Source organism: Leucopleurus acutus (genome assembly GCF_964270905.1).
Source record: "Leucopleurus acutus genome assembly, chromosome: X".
In the NCBI taxonomy this organism is placed as follows: Eukaryota; Metazoa; Chordata; class Mammalia; order Artiodactyla; family Delphinidae; genus Leucopleurus; species Leucopleurus acutus.
The window spans coordinates 45,956,151-45,978,684 of NC_139148.1; the positions used below are offsets into that span (position 1 = coordinate 45,956,151).

A 22,534-nucleotide genomic window follows, 5' to 3' on the forward strand; every position below is an offset into this window, starting at 1 on the left:
CCACAACAAGCTGAGGTTCTTGCTAAAAGCAAAAGGAATATGGGATGGGTTGTGGAAGAAGGTGGTTATGAATACCAGCTACAAGCGCATGACCAGTTACAGAAATGACGACTGTAATTGTGAGTACTTCCTCCTTATTTTGTGCTATACTGAATTTTTGTGCCCCTCAAAATTCATATGTTGCAACCATAATCCCCAATGTGTTGGACTTTTTTTTGAAATTTTGTTTATTTTTAAAATAATTTTTAAATTTTATATTGGAATATAGCTGATTAACAATGTTGTGTTAGTTTCAGGTGTACAGCAAAGTGATTCACTTATACATATACATGTATCTATTCTTTTTCAAATTCTTTTCCCATTTAGGTTATTACAGAGTACTGAGTAGAGTTTCCTGTGCTATATAGTAGGTCCTTGTTGGTTATCTATTTTAAATACAGCAGGGTATACATGTCAGTCCCAAACCCCCAATCTATCCCTCCCCCCCACCCTTCCCCACCGGTAACCATAAGTTCGTTCTCCCCAGTGTGTTGGACTTTGGATGTGGGGCCTTTGGGAGGTAATTAGGTCATGAGGGTGGAGCCCTTATGAAAGGGATGGGATCAGTGGCCTTATAAACGGAACTCCAGAGAGCTCCCTTGCCCCTTCCACCATGTGAGGACACAGTGAGAAGATGAACATCTATAAACCAGGAAGCAGGTCCTCACTGGACACTAAATCTACCAGCACCTTCATCTTGGACCTTCCAGCCTCCAGAACTGTAAGAAGTAAATATTGTTTGTAAACCACCCAGGCTATGGTATTTTTGTTATAGCAGCCCAAACGGAATAAGACATTTTGTTATGAACGTGTGTGTGTGTGTGTGAAATATCCTTTTCTTCCCGCTTGTATTCTCTTATCATGGAACATAAGATGTATTCACTTTATATCATAGTATTTAAGTATCGTTAACTTTACATCATAGTATTTAAGTTATGGGATATCAAGAAGAAGATTAAACATCACCCAAGGACTTTACCTCCTCTTTTGGGGAAGGAGTTAGTGCATTTTTGGTGTACGCAGGATAGCTGAATCATGTTAGGTAGAAGGATGACCTTGTTATTACCTTCATTTGGAGATTAAGTATGACTTAAGGAGATGTGTATGTGTGTCAAGTTGACAAGGGGTGGACTTGTGATGGTTAATTTTATATGTCAAATTGGCTGGGCCATGGGGTACCCAGATATTTAGTGACACATTATTCTAGGTGTTTCTTTGAGGGTGTTTTTGGATGAGATTAACATTTAAATCAGTAGACTGAGTAAAGCAGATTGCCCTCTCTGATGTGAGTGGGCCTCATCTAATCCATTGAAGGCCTGAATAGAACAAAAAGGCTGACTCTCCCCACAGGTAAAAAAGAAATCCTCCTGCCTGACTGCCTTTGAAGTGGGACATCACCTTTCCCTGCCTTTGGCTGTGAACTGAAATATCTACTCTTCCTGGGTCTTGAGCTTGCTGGCCTTTGAACTGAAACTACACCAACAGTTCTCCTGGTTCTCAGGACTTCAGGTTTGTACTGGAACTACACTATTGGCTCCCCTGGCTCTCCAGATGGCTGAGTCACCACCGTGAAGATCTTGGGACTTGTCAGCCTCCATAATTGCATAGGCCAATTCCTTATCATAAATCCCTCTATATAAATCCTATTGGTTCTGTTTCTCTGGAGAACCCTGACTAATACAAAAGGAAAGTGAGTTGGAAGAAGAGGTGGTGGTCAAAGAGTGAGAGCCTTTTTTTTTTTTTTTAAAGATTTATTGTTTGTTTGTTTATTTATTTATTTACTTATGGCTGCGTCAGGTCTTAGTTGCGGCATGCAGGATCTTCGTTGAGGCATGTGGGATCTTTCGTTGCGGCGCACTGGCTCTTCATTGTGGTGCGCGGGCTTCTCTCTAGTTGTGCCGTGCAGGTTTTCTCTTCTCTAGTTGAGGCGTGCAAGCTCAGTAGTTGTGGCGTGCGGGCTTAATTGCCCCGTGGCATGTGGGATCTTAGTTCCCCGGACAGGGATCGAACCCACGTCTCCTGCGCTGTAAGGCGGATTCTTTACCACTGGACCGCCAGGGAAGTCCCAAAGAGTGAGAACCTTGAAATTGATATTGTAGAGAGGCTGCACTTAATGTTATCCATACAGGTTAGGGTATAATGATGGGAGTGGGTGGCTGAAGGAGGGTGGGCACAATATTAATGGAGAAGAAGAGCTCATGGAACAGAGAAGCCAGAGGTTTGGAATGTGTATTTTGAATCCACCATCATGTAGATTTTGAAATCACCAAGGTTCTGAACAAGAGAGGAACTGGAGAGAGTGACAGTGAGCCAGGGGAAAAAACCCTCAAAACCTAAAGAGGAGTGATGAGGGGTGTGGTAGATGACTGTAACAAAGATGCAGAGAAGGCCTTGTAGACTGAAGCTTGTGCCTCAGTCTGGAGGAGGAGCTAGAGGACTTCCTGAGTAGGAAGGGAACATGATCTGGGGGCTGTGTGTGAAGTGCAAGGACATTTATGCCTCCTAGATCTGTGGTCTGAGAGCTGTGGGAGCGAATTCACTGCTCAAGAGGACTGCACTATTGTCCAGGAAGATTCATGTTCCCACTGGAGTGAGAAGGCAAACTCAACCTTCAGAGAAGAGGTCGAGGATGGAGGGATTCTGCTGATGACTAAGTGTGAGTTCCAGAAGGCAACATCTCAGGAGATGGGTCAGAAAAGAGAGTTTGGGGACTTCTGTTTCCAGCCATGATGCAGGAACAGGGACTAGAGTTAGTTTCTTGCCTTAAACAACTAAAAAACCAGATAAAATAATATGGAATGATGGTTTATAGATATGAGACAACAGGAAACATGGGACCATGTTTCCTCAGAGAAGGGAAACATGAATAAACCATATAATTACCTGGAGAGAATTTCCATGTGCAGTGCAAGGATATGGCAGGGAGGACTCAAAAGGAGCCTGGTGGTCTCCCTGAGTTTAGAAGACACAGTTAAGAGTTTGTGGAGGTCACAGCAGCTAGAATTTGCAGGACAGGTCAGAGTGCTATGGAAGAGAGAGCTGCGCACAGAGAGAAAGCTGTGGAGACCTACAGACGGTTCCCTTCAAGTCTTCAACCAAGTACCGATCAGCGCGCCTATGTGATAAAACTGCCTGAGGCCAAGGAAAGGCCACTGAAAAGGATCTGGAGGAACAGTCCTCAGAGGCAGGAATAGTTCATTTCCAAATCAGCCTGAGTGGAAAAACCTCCTCAGAAACGTATTGCCTCAGTACTAAAGTAGCTCTAGACTAACAGTCAAATTAGCCCTGGACCAAAGGCTCTTCAGATCCTGCCTAAAAAAACTTAAAAGCAAGCCTCAAAAGTATTAAATTGATTAACTGTGTCCTAGAACAAAGCCCACCCCCGTCCCCCAATTTTTTAAGTACCAAAAATTTTAAAAAAGCATTCAGCAAGGTAAAATTTACAATGTCTGACATCCAATAAAACAAAGAAGCAGGGCTTCCCTGGTGGCGCAGTGGTTGAGAGTCCACCTGCCGATGCAGGGGACACGGGTTCGTGCCCTGCTCCGGGAAGATCCCACATGCCGCGGAGCGGCTGGGCCCGTGAGCCATGGCCGCTGAGCCTGCGCGTCCGGAGCCTGTGCTCCGCAACGGGAGAGGCCGCAGCAGTGAGAGACCCGCGTACCGAAAGAAAAACAAAGAAGCAGGAAAATACACCCATAATGAGGAGAAAAAGAATTCATAGAAAATAACCCAGATGAGAGAACCAATAGACAAAAGGACACTAAAACAGCTATTACAAATATAGTCCATACGTTCAAGAAGGTAGAGGAGAGCATGAGCAGGGCTGAAATACAGCACCCAAGGAAGACCTTACTCTGCCCTTGCTCCTCCCAAACTGAGATCCAGTCCTTGTTGGAGATAATATGCTCGTGGTTCTCTGAATGGTGGAACTTGCTGGAAATCTGCTTTCTGGAACTTGGCAGAAATCCACCCTCTAGGGTGCCAAAGAAGGTTGTTCATGGGGAGGTGTGTCATCAGAGGCACTCTGATACAAAACTACCTGAGGGAGGGTGCGGGGGTGGGGGGGGTGGAGGGAGTGGCCGGCCACTAGGCACTTCTGGTTGTTATGCATGTGCGTTGCAAGAACTGGAGAATGAAGATGCTGTGTGAGTGCTTCAGAAGCCGGGGGCAAACTGCTGGTGAGCTGGCTGATGGGGGATTCCAGGGAGGAGCTGCTGGCCACTGGGTGCTGGCGGTCACCACGCACTGCAGGAGCCAGGCACTGGAAAATGTGTGGGTGCTTCAGGCCCCCGGTGCTGGAGAAAGCTGTGTGTGCTGCAGGACCCTGCTGAATGGGCACCCCAGAACCAGTAAGCAAAACCATTTTCCACCTTGCAATGCCTCTCTAGCGCCCTCTACTGGCAAAGCTTCAGTGCGGGTTGGCAAAGGAAAAGATATTTAAATGGACCAGATCCATTTGCGCAGAGCAGGCATAAGGAGTGGATTTGAAGCCAAGAGGCAAAAATCAGTAAGTGGCACAGTCTACCCCTTTGACTACTCAGCTTCTGTGTGCACCCTTTTTGAATTCTTGCACAACAAAACAATTTTATTTCTTCCTAACAAGATATAACTATTCTTCTCGTAAGAGAGGAAGTTATCACTCTCTCCCCCAAATGAGGAGACACCACACAGTTCCAAAAGTCATTGTATCCATTACTGGCTGTTAGTTATTCCTCAAATTTAGTCACAGTTCCACTGATATTCTATTATCTAAGGACTAAATTGTAAAATTAACTTCCAACAACTATTTGTACATAAAATAAAAATGATATAAAATAAAAATGGGAAGGAGAGAGAAAAAGAAAATGGCTAGCATATAAAAATAAATACATAAATATAACAAGCAGAAAGAAAATTGGCAAAGCTACAATAGTACTCATTTCTGTATTTGATCATGAGGCTGTAATCACCATCGATGTCTTCTTTCTTCTTTCTTCCACTATCCATTCTGTATTTCCCGCTGCCTTCTTCCAGAACCTCAGATGCTTTTTCACCTGATGGAGTGACTCAAACTTTTATTCCTGAGTTCTCAATCATCCTGCCAGTTTTTAGTTGCTGTAGTTCTCTATTACTTTTTACTATTGGGCATGGAAGTACTAAGAGGCACACTACAGGAAGTACTATGAGGCACACTAATAATCCTCTGGGTTGCAGACATAGTCCTCCTTGCCTGTGTTGTATAGCAGCAAATCAATTTCCCCTTGGTAATGAAGATCAATCATTCCAGCCAGTAAATTAACTCCGCTTCCACCCATTTTTTTTGCCTGTAGTTTCATTGGCATAGAGCCTAAAATGTCTCACCTTCCCATTCAGTGGACCCATTGATGTGCCTCCTGGTAGAGGCCTCTCCCACTGGCAGAGAAGACTCGTCAGAATTTAGGGCACAATGCCCCCAGCTTCATTAGGGTCTTCCCACATGTACCCATTCTATCTTACAGGATCCTATTCCTTCCCCATCAGTGCCCTCAGTTTAATAGTAGACACCCTGAGAGGCTAGGAATTCAATTTGCATTGTAATTCAGCCAGTCACAGGATGAGATTCTGCATTTGATTTTTCAGCAGAAGACTGATCCCAGCTCAAAGATAGTCAGGCAGTGAGGGAGTGAATTCTCCATCACTCAGCCTTCTTGTTCTATTCAAGATTTCAGTTGACTGGATGAGGCCAACTCACATTGGGGAGGGCAATCTGCTTTACTCAGTTTACCAAGTCAAATGTTAATCTCATCCAGAAACAGTCTCAAAGGCATACTCAGAATAATATTTAACCAACTATCTGGGCACTGCATGGGCCTGTCAATTTGACACATAAAAATCAGAGGGACTTGAAAGTGAAATTAAGAAAACACTCCCATTTACCATTGCAACAAAAAGAATAAAATACCTAGGAATAAATCTACCTAAGGAGACAAAAGACCTGTATGCAGAAAATTATAAGACACTGATGAAAGAAATTAAAGATGATACAAATAGATGGAGAGATATACCATGTTCTTGGATTGGAGGAATCAACATTGTGAAAATGACTCTACTACCCAAAGCAATCTACAGATTCAATGCAATCCCTATCAAACTACCACTGGCATTTTTCACAGAACTAGAACAAAAAATTTCACAATTTGTATGGAAACACAAGAGACCCAGAACAGCCAAAGCAATCTTGAGAAAGAAAAATGGAGCTGGAGGAATCAGGCTTCCTGACTTCAGACTATACTACAAAGCTACAGAAATCAAGACAGTATGGTACTGGCACAAAAACAGAAATATAGATCAATGGAACAGGATAGAAAGCCCAGAGATAAACCCACACACATATGGTCACCTTATCTTTGATAAAGGAGACAAGAATATACAATGGAGAAAAGACAGCCTCTTCAATAAGTGGTGCTGGGAAAACTGGACAGCTACATGGAAAAGAATGAAATTAGAACACTCCCTAACACCATACACAAAAATAAACTCAAAATGGATTAAAGACCTAAATGTAAGACCAGACACTATAAAACTCTTAGAGGAAAACATAGGCAGAACACTCTATGACATAAATCACAGCAAGATCCTTTTTGACCCACCTCCTACAGAAATGGAAATAAAAACAAAAATAAACAAATGGGATCTAATGAAACTTAAAAGCTTTTGCACAGCAAAGGAAACCATAAACAAGATGAAAAGACAACCCTCAGAATAGGAGAAAATATTTACAAATGAAGCAACTGACAAAGGATTAATCTCAAAAATTTACAAGCAGCTCATGCAGCTCCATATCAAAAAACAAACAACTAGGGCTTCCCTGGTGGTGCAGTGGTTGAGAGTCCACCTGCTGATGCAGGGGACACGGGTTCGTGCCCCGGTCCGGGAAGATCCCACATGCCGCAGAGCGGCTAGGCCCGTGAACCATGGCCATTGAGCCTGTGCATCCGGAGCCTGTGCTCTGCAACGGGAGAGGCCACAACAGTGAGAGGCCCACATACCGCAAAAAAAAAAAAAAAACCAATCCAAAAATGGGCAGAAGACCTAATAGACATTTCTCCAAAGAAGATATACAGGTTGCCAACAAACACATGAAAGAATGCGCAACATCATTAGAGAAATGCAGATCAAAACTACAATGTGATATCATCTCACACCAGTCAGAATGGCCATCATCCAAAAATCTACAAACAATAAATGCTGGAGAGGGTGTGGAGAAAAGGGAACCCTCCTGCACTGTTGGTGGGAATGTAAATTGATACAGCCACTGTGGAGAACAGTATGGAGGTTCCTTAAAAAACTAAAAATAGAACTACCATACGACCCAGCAATCCCACTACTGGGCATATACCCAGAGAAAACCATAATTCAAAAAGAGTCATGTACCACAATGTTCATTGCAGCTCTATTTACAATAGCCAGGACTTGGAAGCAACCTAAGTGTCCATCGACAGATGAATGGATAAAGAAAATGTGGCACATATATATACAATGGAATATTACTCAGCCATATAAAGAAACGAAATTGAGTTACTTGTAGTGAGGTGGATGGACCTAGAGCCTGTCATACAGAGTGAAGTAAGTCAGAAACAGAAAAACAAATACCGTATGCTAACACATATATATGGAATCTAATATATATATATATATATATATATATATATATATATATATATAGTCATGAAGGACCTAAGGGGAAGACGGGAATAAAGACGCAGACCTACTAGAGAATGGACTTGAGGACACGGGGAGGGGGAAGGGTAAGCTGGGACAAAGTGAGAGAGTGGTAGTGTATATATGGACATATATACACTACCAAATGTAAAATAGATAGCTAGTGGGAAGCAGTCGCATAGCACAGGGAGATCAGCTCGGTGCTTTGTGACCAGCTAGAAGGGTGGGATAGGGAGGGTGGGAGGGAGGGAGACGCAAGAGGGAAGAGATATGAGGATATATGTATATGTATAACTAATTTACTTTGTCATAAAGCAGAAACTAACACACCATTGTAAAGCAATTATACGCCAATAAAAATGTTCTAAAAAAATCAGAGGGACTTAGATATACAAACTAGCAGATCAAAGTTGCCAAGATGGGAAACAAAAATTCTGTGAGTGAGTTATAAGATGTACTACTTAGAGGGACCACTCCTAATTCTACCCCTTGATTTCAGGACCCATTTATACTGGCTATGGGGGGAGACAGCACCATATAATGGTCTCTGATTCAAAGTATATACTGCATCCTATAAAACAGAATCCCATCCTTTTAGGGTGTTGTTTCCCAACTAGCATCATAACTGAGTCTTCAAAGCTAATCCAGAAACTCAGTTCACAGCAAAGGACGTGTAGCAAAGTGTTCATGCCTATGGAATTAACTGGTCTTACCACATACAACATCATCTAGAAGCAGCTAGCCTAACTGAGAGGTGGAATGGCTTTGAAGACTTTGAGATTAGTGTCTTTATAAGAAGAGATATGAGAGAGCCCTTTCTGTCCACTATGTGAAGACGCAGCAAGGAGATGGTTACCTGTAAGTCAGGAAGAGGGATCTCACCACAAACCAAGTTGGCCTGCACCCAGATGGTGGAACTTCCCAGCCTCCAGAAGTATGAGAAATATGTTTCTGATGTTTAAGCCACCCCATCTATGGTACTTCTGTTATGGTCGCCTGAGCAGACTAATACACATGGGCCCATTGTTTCTTTTACCAAACACTGGAGAGGATGGTGAAAAAGGCTAATTGATAGGCAGAGAGCACATCATTTTATCCACCCAATTATTAAGAGTGTCCTCTGCATGTATGCCTTTTGGTGGGCATTCGCATGGGACACAAATATCTCCACTGTCTGTGTCCATTCAGAGGTCTGTTCACCTCTCTCCTCACTAGACTTCCTTGTCACTAATATTCCAGTCCTGTTCCTTCCAAATCCCTGACCACACATCAGCACAGATCTATACTTTTGGCCATCTCTCACTCTAGACACAGTGGACAATGAATATACTGCTCTGTGTTCTGCTCACTGGAGAGGATTTTCCTTCACTATGGTCATTCAGGGTCACCCCTGAGTAGAGCTGTGATGTGCATCTGTCCATTTTCAGATGGTACCAACATATCATGCAGATGCGTATGTAAGTCAGGCTTGAGTCTCTTCATCCTCAGTTAACTGGTCATAAGGAATGCCCCATAACATCATAGACATCAACTGAAGGAGAGGAGGCAATACAACAGGAGTTGGTGTCAAGAGTCTGAGCCACTTGCTCAGGCAACTTACTTGGACCTTCTGGACCTGCCCAACTTGGTCTCTTCTATACCATTTTCATTTGATATTAGATTGCTGCTACACATGGCTTATTTATGGCCCTATGGCTGTGTGGATCACACAAGACACCTACGTGGGGATCTTAGGCTGTATGGTTACCTGCTATCTCATGGTTAGGTGTTCAGTCTCTGCCAAGGTCCAGTACTAAGCCAGCAGCTGTTTCTCAAAAGGAGAATAGTTATCTGCAAAAGAGGGCTCAAATTGCTCTAAAATCCTGGAGGCCAACACTGTGATTCTTTCATTAGTGCTTACCAGAAATGTCATACGGCATTCTACTTTGTCATAGACACTTCGAGTATCATTGGATCTGCTGGATCATAAGGTCCAACGTGAAGAGCAGCTTGTCCTGCAGCCTGAACTGCAGAGCTTTAGCTTGTTCTGGCCCCATTCAAAACTGGAAAGCTTGTGGGCAACTCTGTAGATAGGTTCAAAGTAACACACTCAAATGTTCCTTCCAAAATCCAAAGAAGCCTGCAAAAGTATCTTAGTCCGTTCAGGCTGCTATAACAAAATACCACAGATTGGGTGGCTTATAAAGAACAAACACTTAGGGGCTTCCCTGGTGGCACAGTGGTTAAGAATCCACCTGCCAATGCAGGGGACACGGGTTCAAGCCCTGGTCCAGGAAGATCCCACATGCCGTGGAGCAACTAAGCCCGTGTGCCACAACTACTGAGCCTGCGCTCTAGAGCCCACGAGCCACAACTACTGAGCCCACATGCCACAGCTACTGAAGCCTGCATGCCTAGAGCCTGTGCTCTGCAACAAGAGAAGCCACCACAAAGAAGAGCCCACGCACAGCAACGAAGAGTAGCCCCCGCTCTCTGCAACTAAGAAAGCCCGTGCACAGCAACGAAGACCCAATGCAGCCAAAAGTAAAATAAATAAAATAAATAAATTTATATAAAAAAAGAACAAACACTTATTTCTCACAGTTCTGGAGGCCAGAAGTCCAAGATCACGGCGCTGGCAGATTCAGTGTCTGGTAACAGCCCGCTTCGTCATTGACAGCCATCTTCTCACTGTAACCTCACATGGTAGAAGGAGTGAGGGAGCTCTGTGGGGTTTTTTTCATAAGAGCACTAGTCCCATTCATGAGGGCTCCATCCTCATGACCTAAGTACATTCCAAAGCACCTCCTAATACTGTCACACTGAGAATTAGGATTTCAACATACGAATTTTGGGGGGGACACAAACATTCAGACTATAGCACAAGAATTATACCTCTTTGTGGTAGAAGGTGTGAAGTGTGGCAGCTTGTCTTTCCCCTTGGAGGGAATTTTTCAACATGCTCTAGACCATTTATTCCTAGAGACTTCATTGAGGCAGCAGGCCCCTGAATTTTTGCAGGGTTTATATACAACTGTATTCATCAGGCTTCTCCAGGAAAACAGAACAAAAAGGATGTGTATATATTAGAGACAACTTTATCTTGAGGAATTGACTCATATGATTATGGAGGCTACCAAGTCTAAAATCTACAGGGTGGGCTGTCAGGCTGGAGACCCAGGGAAAAGCCAATGTTGAAGTTCAAGTATGAGGGCCATCTGCTGGCAGAATTCCTTCTAGCTCGGGAAGGTTAGTTCTTCAGCTGATTGGATGAGGCCCACCCACATTGTGGAGGATGATATGCTCTATTAAGAGTCAACCAACTTTTTTTTTTTTTGGCCACGCCACGCAGCATGCGGGATCTTAGCTCCCCCCCCAGGGATAGAACCCGTGCCCCCTGTGGTGGAAGCATGGAGTCCTAACCACTGGACAACCAGGGAACTCCCCACCAATTTAAATGTTAATCTCATCCAAAAAAATCACCTTCACAGAAACATCCACAATAACGTTGGACCAAATATCTGGGCACTGGCCCAGCCATATTGACCCTTAAAGTTAACCAACACTTTCATTCTTACTAAGGCATCTAAAGTATTTGTTACTTCCTGCTCACCAGATCCAATCAACATGTCATTAATGTAGTAGCCCAGTGTGATGTTTTGTTGAGTGTCAATGTTATGGAGATCTCTGCAGACTGTATTATGGCAGAGATCGAGAGATTTGACATAGCCCTGAGGCAACACCTTGAAGTTATACTGTTGTTCTTATCAGGTAAAAGCAAATGGTTTCTGGAAGTCCTTGAAAATTGGTATGGAGGAAGAGTCATTAGCCAGGCCAATACCTGCATACCGAGTTCCAGGGGTTATGTTGATTTGTTTCAGTAAATATACTATAGCTGGAACAGCAGCTACAATTGGAGTCACCATCTGATTAAATTTATCATAGTCTATGGTCATTATGCAAGATTCATCTGACTTCTACACGGGCCAAACTGGTGAGTTAAATGGAGATGTGGGAGGTGTCAGCACATCTACTTCTTTAACTTCCTCTACAGGGCCATTAATCTCTGCATTCCCCTAGGGATGCGTTACCACTTCTGGTTTACTAACTTTGAAGGGAGTGGAAATTCACTTCCATTTAGCTCTTCTTACCATAATGGCTCTCATTATTATCAGCAAGCTGATGTGGGGATTATGCCAGTTTCTAAGTATGTTTACTCCAGGGATAAATTCAGGAATTGGAGAAATAACTACAAGGTGGGTTAATGGACCAACTGGGCTCAATGGGAATCAGATCTGAGCTAAGACTCAATCACCTGACCATCGTAAAGCCCCCCACTTTCACTGTTGGGCCACAGTAGCATTTCAGGTCCCCAGAAATTAGTGTCAAATCAGAGCCACTATTTAGTAATCCTCATAAGGTCTGGGTATTTCCTTTTCCCCAATGCTCACTCACTCTATTAAATGGCCACAGGTCCCTCTGGGGAAGGCTTGGAGGAAGATTTACAGTATGTTCTTACAGCAATGGTACAGGCTCCTTCCTCGAGTGGACCTGGCATCTCCTTCAATCAAGGGGCTCTGGGTCAGTGAACTGACTTCTGAAAACAGTGAGAAGCTGACTCTCCACTGTGGTGACTTGAGTCAGATTTTTAGCCACTAGATCTAGAACTTTTCCTATCATATAGATTGAGTGATAATCTAGTAGGCTATTTATTTTATCTATTTTATTTTATTATTTTATCTATCTATTTTATTCCTAGGGACATCATGATCAATTTGCCTGTACATCCATGCTGCCCTTTACAGATGTGCCCACTTTGTCTTTGGCAGTTAAGTGCTGCTACTTGGCCTCAGCTTCTCTGGGTTTCCATCATCACCATTGAAGCCAGGAAGCCTATCTTAGCCTGTTCTGGCTGCTATAACAGAATATCATAGACTGGTGGCTTATTAACAACAGAAATTAAAAACAGAAATTTACTTCTCACAGTTTTGGAGGCTGGGAAGTCCAAGATCAAAGCACTGGCAGACTCAGTGAGGGCCTGCTTCCTCATTCATAGATGGCTGTCTTCTTCCTGTGTCCTCACATGGTGAAAAGGGCTAGAGATCTCTCTGGAGCCTCTTTTATAAGGGCACTAATCCCATTCATGAGGGCTCCACTCTCATGACCTAATCACCTTCCAAAGGCCCCCATCTCCAAATACTATCACATTGGGGATTAGGTTTCAGCATATGAACTCGGCGGGGGGGGGGGGGAACATATTCAGTATATAGCATTCTGCCCCTGACCCCCCAAAATTAATGTCCTTCTCACATGCAAAATACATTCATTCCATCCCAACAGCCTGAAAAGTCTTAATTCATTCCAGCATCAACTCTAAAGTCTAAATTCCAAAGTCTCATCTAAATATCATCTAAATCAGATATGGGTGAGACTCAAAGTACAATTCATCCTGAGGAAAATTGCCCTCCAGCTGTGAACCCAACAAGTTATGTGCTTCCAAAATACAGTGTTAGGACAGGCATAAGGTAGACATTCCTATTCCAAAATGGAGAAATAGGAGAGAAGAAAGGAGTGACAAGGGCCTGAGCAAGTCTTCTTTGGCCAGGTGCTCTGCTCTCCAGGCCCACTGGGGTGGTGGCCCACCTTCCAGATATACTGGGGTGAAGCACAATGGTGTGGCTTTGCTGGGCAAGGGCTGGGCCCGCAAGGCTTCAGACAGCCAGCTCCCAGGTTGTTCTGTGCCACGGCCCCATGGCTCTTGCATCTGGAGTCCTGAGCCTGCAGCTCTGCCAGGAGGCCCAGTCCTTTGAAATCAAGGTGGAGGCACCATGTCCCCTTGGTTCTTCTGGATGTAGCCCATACCACCCCAGGCCGCCGGAGCTGCACCTGGGGCAGTTGGGGAGCCCAGTGCCGAGTGCAGTAGCAGAACCCACCACCACATGAGGCGGTGCCGGGCAGTGTGCCAGCGGCTCCTCCTTTGAAATTACTCTGCCCCCAGGGCCCTTGCACTCTGGGCCTGTGATCAGAAGGGCAGCCCTGATGATCTCTGGATTGTCTTCAGGGTCATTCTTCCCCTACGTCATTCCTGGCCTACAGAAGAGAGCAACCACAGAGCTTTCCAAGTTTGCATGTGCGCTTCTCACTAATGCTTTCTCAATGTCTCGGTGAAAGTAGTGTCTTCTGAGCCTTGTCATGGAACATAGTTGGGGATTGCATTCAAGTCATACATGATAAGTTCTGTCCAACACTCCCATTACCCAAAGCCTTTGGATTCCCTCCTCCATATCATGCCAGGACACCTCTGGCATCTCAACCTCATTAACTGTAGGCCACAATTGAGTCTCAGTTTCAGTTAGCCAACCAAGTAAACCCTTAGAGCATGTGCTGACACATTAAATCCAGAATCTCTAGTAAGTGTACCTATATCAATGAATTCTGCCTAATCTAGAGTTATATTCTGCCCTCCTTCATCTAACACCCTTAGAGTCCTCTTCTGCATATATTCCCCAGATTTCTGCCAATATATATTAGCAAAGTCTTGTGATTATTTTGGTGTATAAGCACTTTCCAACTTGGTCATAGTGTGCACTTGTTCCCCTGGACCATGCTGAGATTTGACCTCAGTCATGTGTCTATCAGCAGTAGGGGTGGTTGTGGTGGGTCTTGAGGAGAATGAGTATCCCTTTTCAAGGCACCTGGACCAGGTGAGTTTATCACAGCATTTTCAAGGAGAGAAAGGTTAGTTTCGGACACTGAAGGGCAAGCTACTTCCATTAGTAAGGAAGGCTCAGAGTGACTTGGTAGTTCAAGACTGTGAGTTTCATTTGGGACCAAACAGATGTCCCCATTCCAAGTTTCAGGATCCCATTCTTTAACAGTCAATACCATAACTTTCACATGGAAAATTGTCAAGACTGTGAATTCAACTGTCGTTGTAATTCAACAACTTATACAATTAAATGTTGTGTCTGATGTTCAGCAATATTAGCCCTGCTGCTAGGCATCATGAAAGTTCTCTGGTTCTTAGGCTGTGACTTGAGCTGAGAAATTAACAGACCCAAGCTTGTTATTTTTCTCTTTGTAAGCGCTCAAGTGCATTCAAAATAATCTATCCCCCATCACGGTCTTCATAGTCATGATCATGGCCATAATAGTCAAGTGCAGCAGCCATTTCAGCTTCCAGGCAATGTGCTTCAGTTGGCACTTCATCACAATCAACCATAGGTTGATTAATTGTGATGCAACGGCATGCCATGGATTACTAGCATCCATCTCTCATTGGCAAGGAGTTCAGCACCGTGCATAAGCCAGAGGTGTGAACAAACCAATCTCAAAGTCCCATCTTTGCAGATCTCTTTCCTGGCACCACTCCTGGTAACAATTCTGTATCAGTCTGAGTCCTATCTGGAGAGAGGAGTAACACAGTAATTTGAACAGGGAAAGTTAATATAAGGAATTACCTATAACAGGAGATTGGAATAATGAGGGATTGGTTAGTGAGATGTGAAGAGAATTCGAAAGAATATAGAAATAGCAGATATAAGAAGTAGTCACAAGGGAATTCCCTGGTGGTCCAGTGGTTAGGACTCGGCACTTTCACTGCCGAGGGCCGGGTTCGATCGCTGGTCGGGGAACTAAGATCCAATAAGCCATGCAGTGTGGCAAAGGAATTAGTCACTATCCCTAGGCTGGCATAGAATGCCCCTGGGGCTGAGATCCAGATCTTGTTGGAGAGGCATGACTGTAGTTCACTGCAGGGCAGAGAAGTCATTGTGGTGCTGCATTGGTAGAACTTTCCAGAAATCTGCCTGCTGGGAGGCAGGAGAAAGCTGTTCACTGAGTGCTGCTGGCCTCTGTGCACCGCAAGAGCCAGGCCCTGAGGAAGCTGTGAGTGCATCAAGATCCAGAAGCATTCTTCTTGCTACCAAACTGCCTGAGGGTGAGTTCTGGAGGGAGAGGAAAGCCGCTGATCACTGGGTACTACTGACCACCATGCATGGTAGAAATCAGGCACTGGAAGAGTTGTGAGCACTGCAGGAGTCTGATTCTAGAAAAAGCCATGCAGAAGGAGCCTGTCAAGCGAACATGCAGGAGTCAGGAAGAAAACCCCTTTTCCTCTTGCAATATCTCTCTAGCACCCTCTACTGAGAAAGTTTCAGTGCCAGCTGTCAAAGGAAAAATAGTTAAAATTGCTTCATTATCACAGAAGAGGCAGAAAGGGTGAATTTGAAGTTGAGAGGCAATAAATTGATAACCAGCACACCATGGGTCAAACAAGAAATCCTAAGAAAAATTAGAAAGTATTTTGAATGAAATTAAAGTGAAAATATAATGTATCAAAATATATGGAATGCAGCAAAAGCAGTGCTTAGAAAGAAAATTATATGCTTATATTAGAAGAGTAGTCTCAAACCAATGACCTCAGCTTCTACCTTAAGAAATTATGATAAAAAGAGGAAATCAGGGCTTCCCTGGTGGCGCACTGGTTGAGAGTCCGCCTGCCGATGCAGGGGACACGGGTTCGTGCCCCGGTCCGGGAATATCCCGCATGTCGCGGAGTGGCTGGGCCCGTGAGCCATGGCCGCTGGGCCTGCGCGTCCGGAGCCTGTGCTCCGCAACGGGAGAGGCCACAGCAGTGAGAGGCCCACGTACCGCAAAAAAAAAAAAAAAAAAAAAAGAGGAAATCAAACCTAAAGTAAGCAGAAGAAAGAAAATAAGAGCAGAAATCACTGAAGTAGAAAACAAAAAAAAATAGAGAAAAGCAAAGAAACCAATAGTTGGCTTTTTGGGAAGATCAATAAAACTGATAAACCTCTAGCCAGACTGATGAGGAAAAAAAGAGAGAAGACCCAAATGCCTAATATTAGGAGTGAGATTTTGGACAACACTACAGATCCTACAGAAATTAAGATAATAATAAAAGGATATTATTTATTTTTTAAATTTTATTAAAGTAAAGTATAGTTGATTTACAATGTTGTGTTAATTTGTTGTGTACAGCAAAGTGACTCAGTTATATATATATATATATATGTATTCTTTTCCATTATGGTTTGTCACAGAATATTGAATATAGTTACCCTGTGCTATACAGAATGACCTTGTTGTTTATCCATCCTATATATAATAGTTTGCCTCTGCTAATCCCAAACTCCCATTCTTTCCCTCCCCTACCGCCCCCCTGCCCTGGTAACCACAAGTGTGTTCTCTATATCTGTGAGTCTGTTTTTGTTTTAAAGATATGTTGATTTGTGTCGTATTTTAAATTCCACATATAAGTGATATCCTATGGTATTTGTCTTTCTTTTTCTGACTCACTTCGCTTAGTATAATAATCTCTAGGTCCATCCATGTTGATACAAATGGCATTATTTCATTCTTTTTGATGGCTGAGTAATAGTCCATTGTATATATGTACCACATCTTCTTTATCCATTCATCTGTCAGTGGACATTTAAGTTGTTTTCATGTCTTGGCTATTGTAAATAGTGCTGCTGTGAACATAGCGGTGCATGTATCCATTTGAATTATAGTTTTGTCTGGGTATATGCCCAAGAGTGGGATTGCTGGATCATATGGCAACTCTATTTTTAGTTTTAGTTTTTGTTTTTGTTTTTTTTTGCAGTACACGGGCCTCTCACTGCTGTGCCCTCTCCCGTTGTGGAGCACAGGCTCCGGATGCGCAGGCTCAGCGGCCATGGCTCACGGGCCCAGCCACTCCGCGGCATGTGGGATCTTCCTGGACCGGGGCACAAACCCGTGTCCCCTGCATCGGCAGGCGGACTCTCAACCACTGCGCCACAAGGGAAGCCCCTATTTTTAGTTTTTTGAGGAACCTCCATACAATTTTCCGTAGTGGCTGCACCAATTTACATTCCTACCAACAGTGTAAGAGGGCTCTCTTTCCTCCACACCCTCTCCAGCATTTGTTCTTTGTAGACTTTTTAATGATGGCCATTCTGACTGGTGTGAGGTGATACCTCATTGTAGTTTTGATTTACATTTCTCTAATAATTAGCGATGTTGAGCATCTTTTCATGTGCCTATTGGCAATCTGTATGTCTTCTTTGGAGAAATGTCTATTTAGGTCTTCTGCCCATTTTTCGATCGGGTTGTTTGTTTTTTTGTTGTAGAGTTGTATGAACTGTTTGTATAGTTTGCAAATTAAGCCCTTGTTGGTCTCATCATTTGCAAATGTTTTCTCCCATTCTGAAGGTTGTCTTTTTGGTTTGTTTATGGTTTCTTTTGCTGTGCAAAATCTTGTAAGTTTGATTAGGTCCCATTTGTTTATTTTTGTTTTTATTTCTATTGCCTTGGGAGACTGACCTAAGAAAACATTGGTACGATTTATGTTGAAGGAATGTCATGAAGAGCTTTATGCTCATAAATTTGACAATTTAGATAAAATAGAGACATTCCTTAAAAGACACAAGCTACTGAGCTCACTCCAGAAAAAGACAATCTGAATAGCTACATCCTTTTTTTTTTTTTAATTTATTTTTGGCTGCATTGGGTCTTCGTTGTGGTGCGCGGGCTTTCTCTAGTTGTGGCGAGTGGGGGCTTCTCTTCATTGCGGTGCGCAGACTTCTCATTGTGGTGCCTTCTCTTGTGGCGGCGCACAGGCTCTGGGCACATGAGCTTCAGTAGTTGTGGCACATGGGCTCAGTAGTTGTGGCTCGCGGGTTCTAGAGCGCAGGCTCAGTAGTTGTGGCACATGGGCTTAATTGCTCCGTGGCATGTGGGATCTTTCTGAACCAGGGCTCGAACCCGTGTTCCCTGCATTGGCAGGTGGATCCTTAACCACTGTGCCACCAGGGAAGTCCCTAGCCATATGTCTTCAAAGAAATTTATTTCATAGTTTAAAACTTTCCTACAAAGAAAACCCCATGCCCTGATGGCTTCACTGGTGAATTTGACCAAACAGTTAAAGAAGAAATAATAGCAGTTGTACACAAACTCTTCCAGGGGATAGAAGAGTCATGTATTAATTTTCTATTGCTGCATAATAAATGACTACAAACTTAGTGGCTTAAAGCAATATCCATTTATTATCTCAGTTTCTGTAGGTCAGAAGTCCAGTATAACACAACACTGTCCAATATAAAATAAAAATTCTTTAAAAGTCCAGTATAACATGACTCTGCTCAGTATAACAAGGCTGAAATCAAAGTGTTGGCCAAGCCAAGATCTTGTCTGGAGGCTCTGGTGAAAAATATGCTCCCAAGCTCATTCTTCTTGTTGGCAAAATCCAGTTCCTTGCACTTGTAGGACTAAGGATCTCACTTCCTTGCTGACCATCATCTGGGGCTGCTTTTATCTCCTAGAGGCCGCCCACATTCTTTGCCATGTGGCACCCCTCTGTCTTTGGGACATCAACAGTGTGTCAAATACTTTTTGTCCTTCTGATTTTGGACCTTTATTACATCTGCAAAATCCCTTCACAGCAGTAACTAGATTCATGTTTAATTAAATAACCGGGAGAAAGTATGTGTACACCAGGGGCTGGAAATCTTAGGGGCTGTCTTAGAATTCTGCCTACCACAAGGAAGGCATACTTCCCAACATATTCTATGAGTTCAGTATCACCCTGATCTTATATCAAAACCAGACAAAGAAATCCCAGCAAGTTATTTTATGGATATCAACAAACTGATTCTAAAATGTATAATGAAGAGGCAAAAGATCTAGAATAGCCAAGTCAATACTGAAGGTAAAGAACAGAATTGGAGGACTGATGCTACCCGATTTCAAGGCTTACTATAAAGCTACAGTAATTAAGACAGTGTGGTATTGGCAAAAGAATAGACAAACAGATCAATAGAACAGAGGAGAGAGACCAGAAATAGACCCACATAAATGTAGTCAACTGATCTTTGACAAAGGAGCAAAGATAGTCTTTTCAACAGGCTGTTGACACCTGTCAGGATGGTAATTATCAAAAACAACAGCAACAACAATGACAAAAGACAACAAGTGTTGGTGAGAATAGGGAGGAATTAGAACCCTTGCACACTGTTGGTGGAAATGCAAAATGGTGCAACTACTATGGAAAAATGGTATGGCAGATTCTCAAAAATTAAAAATAGAACTATCATAGGATCCAAGAATCCCACTTCTGGTTATTTATCTGAAAGAATTGAAATCAGTATCTCAAAGAGATATAAGCACTCCTATGTTCATTGTAGCACTATTCATAATAGCCAAGATGTGTGAAAAGCCTAAATGTCCACTGACAGGTGAATGGATAAAGAAAACATGGTATATACATACAATGGAGGGACTTCCCTTGTGGTCCAGTGGGTAAGACTCCAAGCTCCCAATGCAGGGGGCCTGGGATTGATCCCTGGTCAGGGAACTAGATCCTGCATGCATGCCGCAACTAAGAGTTCGCATGCCTCAACCAAGATCCCACATGCCGCAGTGAAGATCCTGGCGTGCCGCAACTAAGACCTGGTGCAGCCTAAATAAATAGAAATATTTTACATACAATGGAATACTATTGAGGCTTTAAAAAGAAGAAAACTGCAATATGCAACAACATGGATGAACTCTGAGGACATTATGCTAAATGAAATAAGCCAGTCACAGTAAGACAAATACTGCATGAATCTACTCATATGAGGTATCTTAAGTAGTCAAATTCATAGAATCAAGGAATGGAATGGTGGTTGTCAAGGGCTGGGGTGAGGGGGCAATGGAGAGTTACTAATCAATGGGCGTAAAGTTGCAGTCAAACAAGATGAATAATCTTTAGAGAGCTACTGTGCAACATTGTACCTATATAGTCAGCAATAATAATTTTTACACTTAAAAATTTGTTAATGGGGTAGATCTCATGTTAAAGAGTTCTTATCACAATAAAATAAATTGTGCTGAAACAACTGGACATTCACATGCCAAAAAAGTAATCTAGACACAGAACTTACACCGTTCACAAAAATTAACTCAGACCCAAATGTAAAATGCAAAACTATAGAACTCCTAGAAGATACCATAGGAGAAAAATCTAGACGACTTTGGGTTTGGCAATGACTTTTTAGATAAAACAACAAATGCATGATCCATGTAAGAAAGAATTGACAAGCTGGACTTCATTAAAATTAAAAATTTCTGCTCTGTGAAAGACACTGTCAGGAGAATGAAAAAACCAGTCGCAAACTGGGAGAAAATATTTGAAAAAGAGATATCTGGTAAAGGACTATTATCCTAAATACACAAAGAATTCTTAAAACTCAACAGTAAGAAAATGAACAACCCATTTAAAAAATGAGCCAAAAACCTTAACAGACACCTCACCATAGAAGACATACAAATGGCAAATAAGTATATGAAAAGATGATCCACATCCTATGTCATTAGGGAAATGCAAATGAAAACAGTAATGGGATGCCACTACCATCTATCAGAATGGCCTAAATCCAGAATGCTGACAACACCAAATGCTGGCTAAGATGCGGAGCAACAGGAACTCTCATTCATTGCTGGTGGGAATGGAAAATGGTACAACAACTTTGGAAGACAGTTTGGTAGTTTCTTACAAAGCTAAAGATACTCTTACCACATCATCTGGCAATCACACTCCTTGGTATTTACCCAAAGGGATTGAAAACTTATGTCCATACAAAAAACTGCACGTGGAAATTACCAAAACTTGGAAGCAACCAAGATGTCCTTCAGTGGGTGAATAGATTTATAAACTGTGGTACATCCAGACAACGAAATACTGTTCAGTGCTAAATAGAAATGAGCTATCAAGCCATGAAAAGATATGGAGGAGCTTTAAATGTGTATTACTAAGTTAAAGAAGCTGATCTGAAAAGCTATGATTCCAACTATATGACATTCTGGAAAAGGCAAAACTATGGAGACAGTAAAAAGATCAGTGGTTGCCAGGGGCTAGGGGGAAGGAGTGAGGGATAAAGAGGCAGAGCACAGAGGATTTTTAGAGAAGTGAAAATACTTTGTATGATACTGTAATGGATACATGTCATTACATATTTGTCCAAACCCACAGAGTGTACACAGCACGAAGAGTGAACTCTAATGTAAGCTATGGACTTTGAGTGATTATGATGTGCTAATGTAGGTTCATCAGTGGTAACAAATATACCCCTCTGGTGCAGGATGTTGTTAATGGGGGAGGCTATGCATGTGTGGGGGCAGGGGGTATATGGGAAATCTCTGTACCTTCCTCTCAATTTTGCTATGAATCTAAAATTGCTCTAAAAATAAAAAAATCAAAGAAAACTACAGATCAATACCCCTCATAAACATAGATACACAAATGAATGGATAAAAAAAGATGTGGTATATATATTTACAATGGAATACTACTCAGCCTTAAAAAAGAATGAAATCTTGCCATTTGTGACAACATGGATGAGGGTATTATGCTAAGTGAAATAAGTCAGACAGAGAAAGACATATACTGTATGATTTCACTCATATGTGGAATATTTTAGAAAAACAAAATAAATGAACAAGCAAAACAAGAACAAACTCATAGATACAGAGAACAGATTGGTGGTTAGCAGAGGGGAACAGGTGTGGGGAGAGGGAGAAATGGTTAATGGGGGTCAATTGTATGGTGATGGATAGAACCTAGACTTTTGGTGGTGAGCATGCTCTAGGGTATACAGAAGTCAAATTGTAATGTTGTACACATGAAAATTACATAATGTTATAAACCAATGTTACTTCAAAAAAAGAGAGGAGTAGACAGTTGTGGGGATCCTTTCACAATGTATATAGATATAAAATCATCATATTGTACACTTTAAATACATTACAATTTTGTTTGTCAATTATACCTCAATAAAGCTGAAAAAAACCC

At 42.6% G+C, this 22,534-nt stretch overlaps 1 long non-coding RNA gene across 1 annotated transcript in view; it reads left to right on the forward strand.

Annotated features, from left to right (window-relative positions):
- Positions 1-605: 605 nt before the first annotated feature.
- The window catches only part of LOC309978174, a 28,457-nt gene continuing 6,528 nt past the window's right edge, over positions 606-22,534 (forward strand). The window contains exons 1-2 of the long non-coding RNA XR_014327115.1: positions 606-760; positions 1,390-1,548. This is a non-coding gene — a long non-coding RNA (uncharacterized lncRNA). The remainder of the gene's footprint in view (positions 761-1,389; positions 1,549-22,534) is intronic.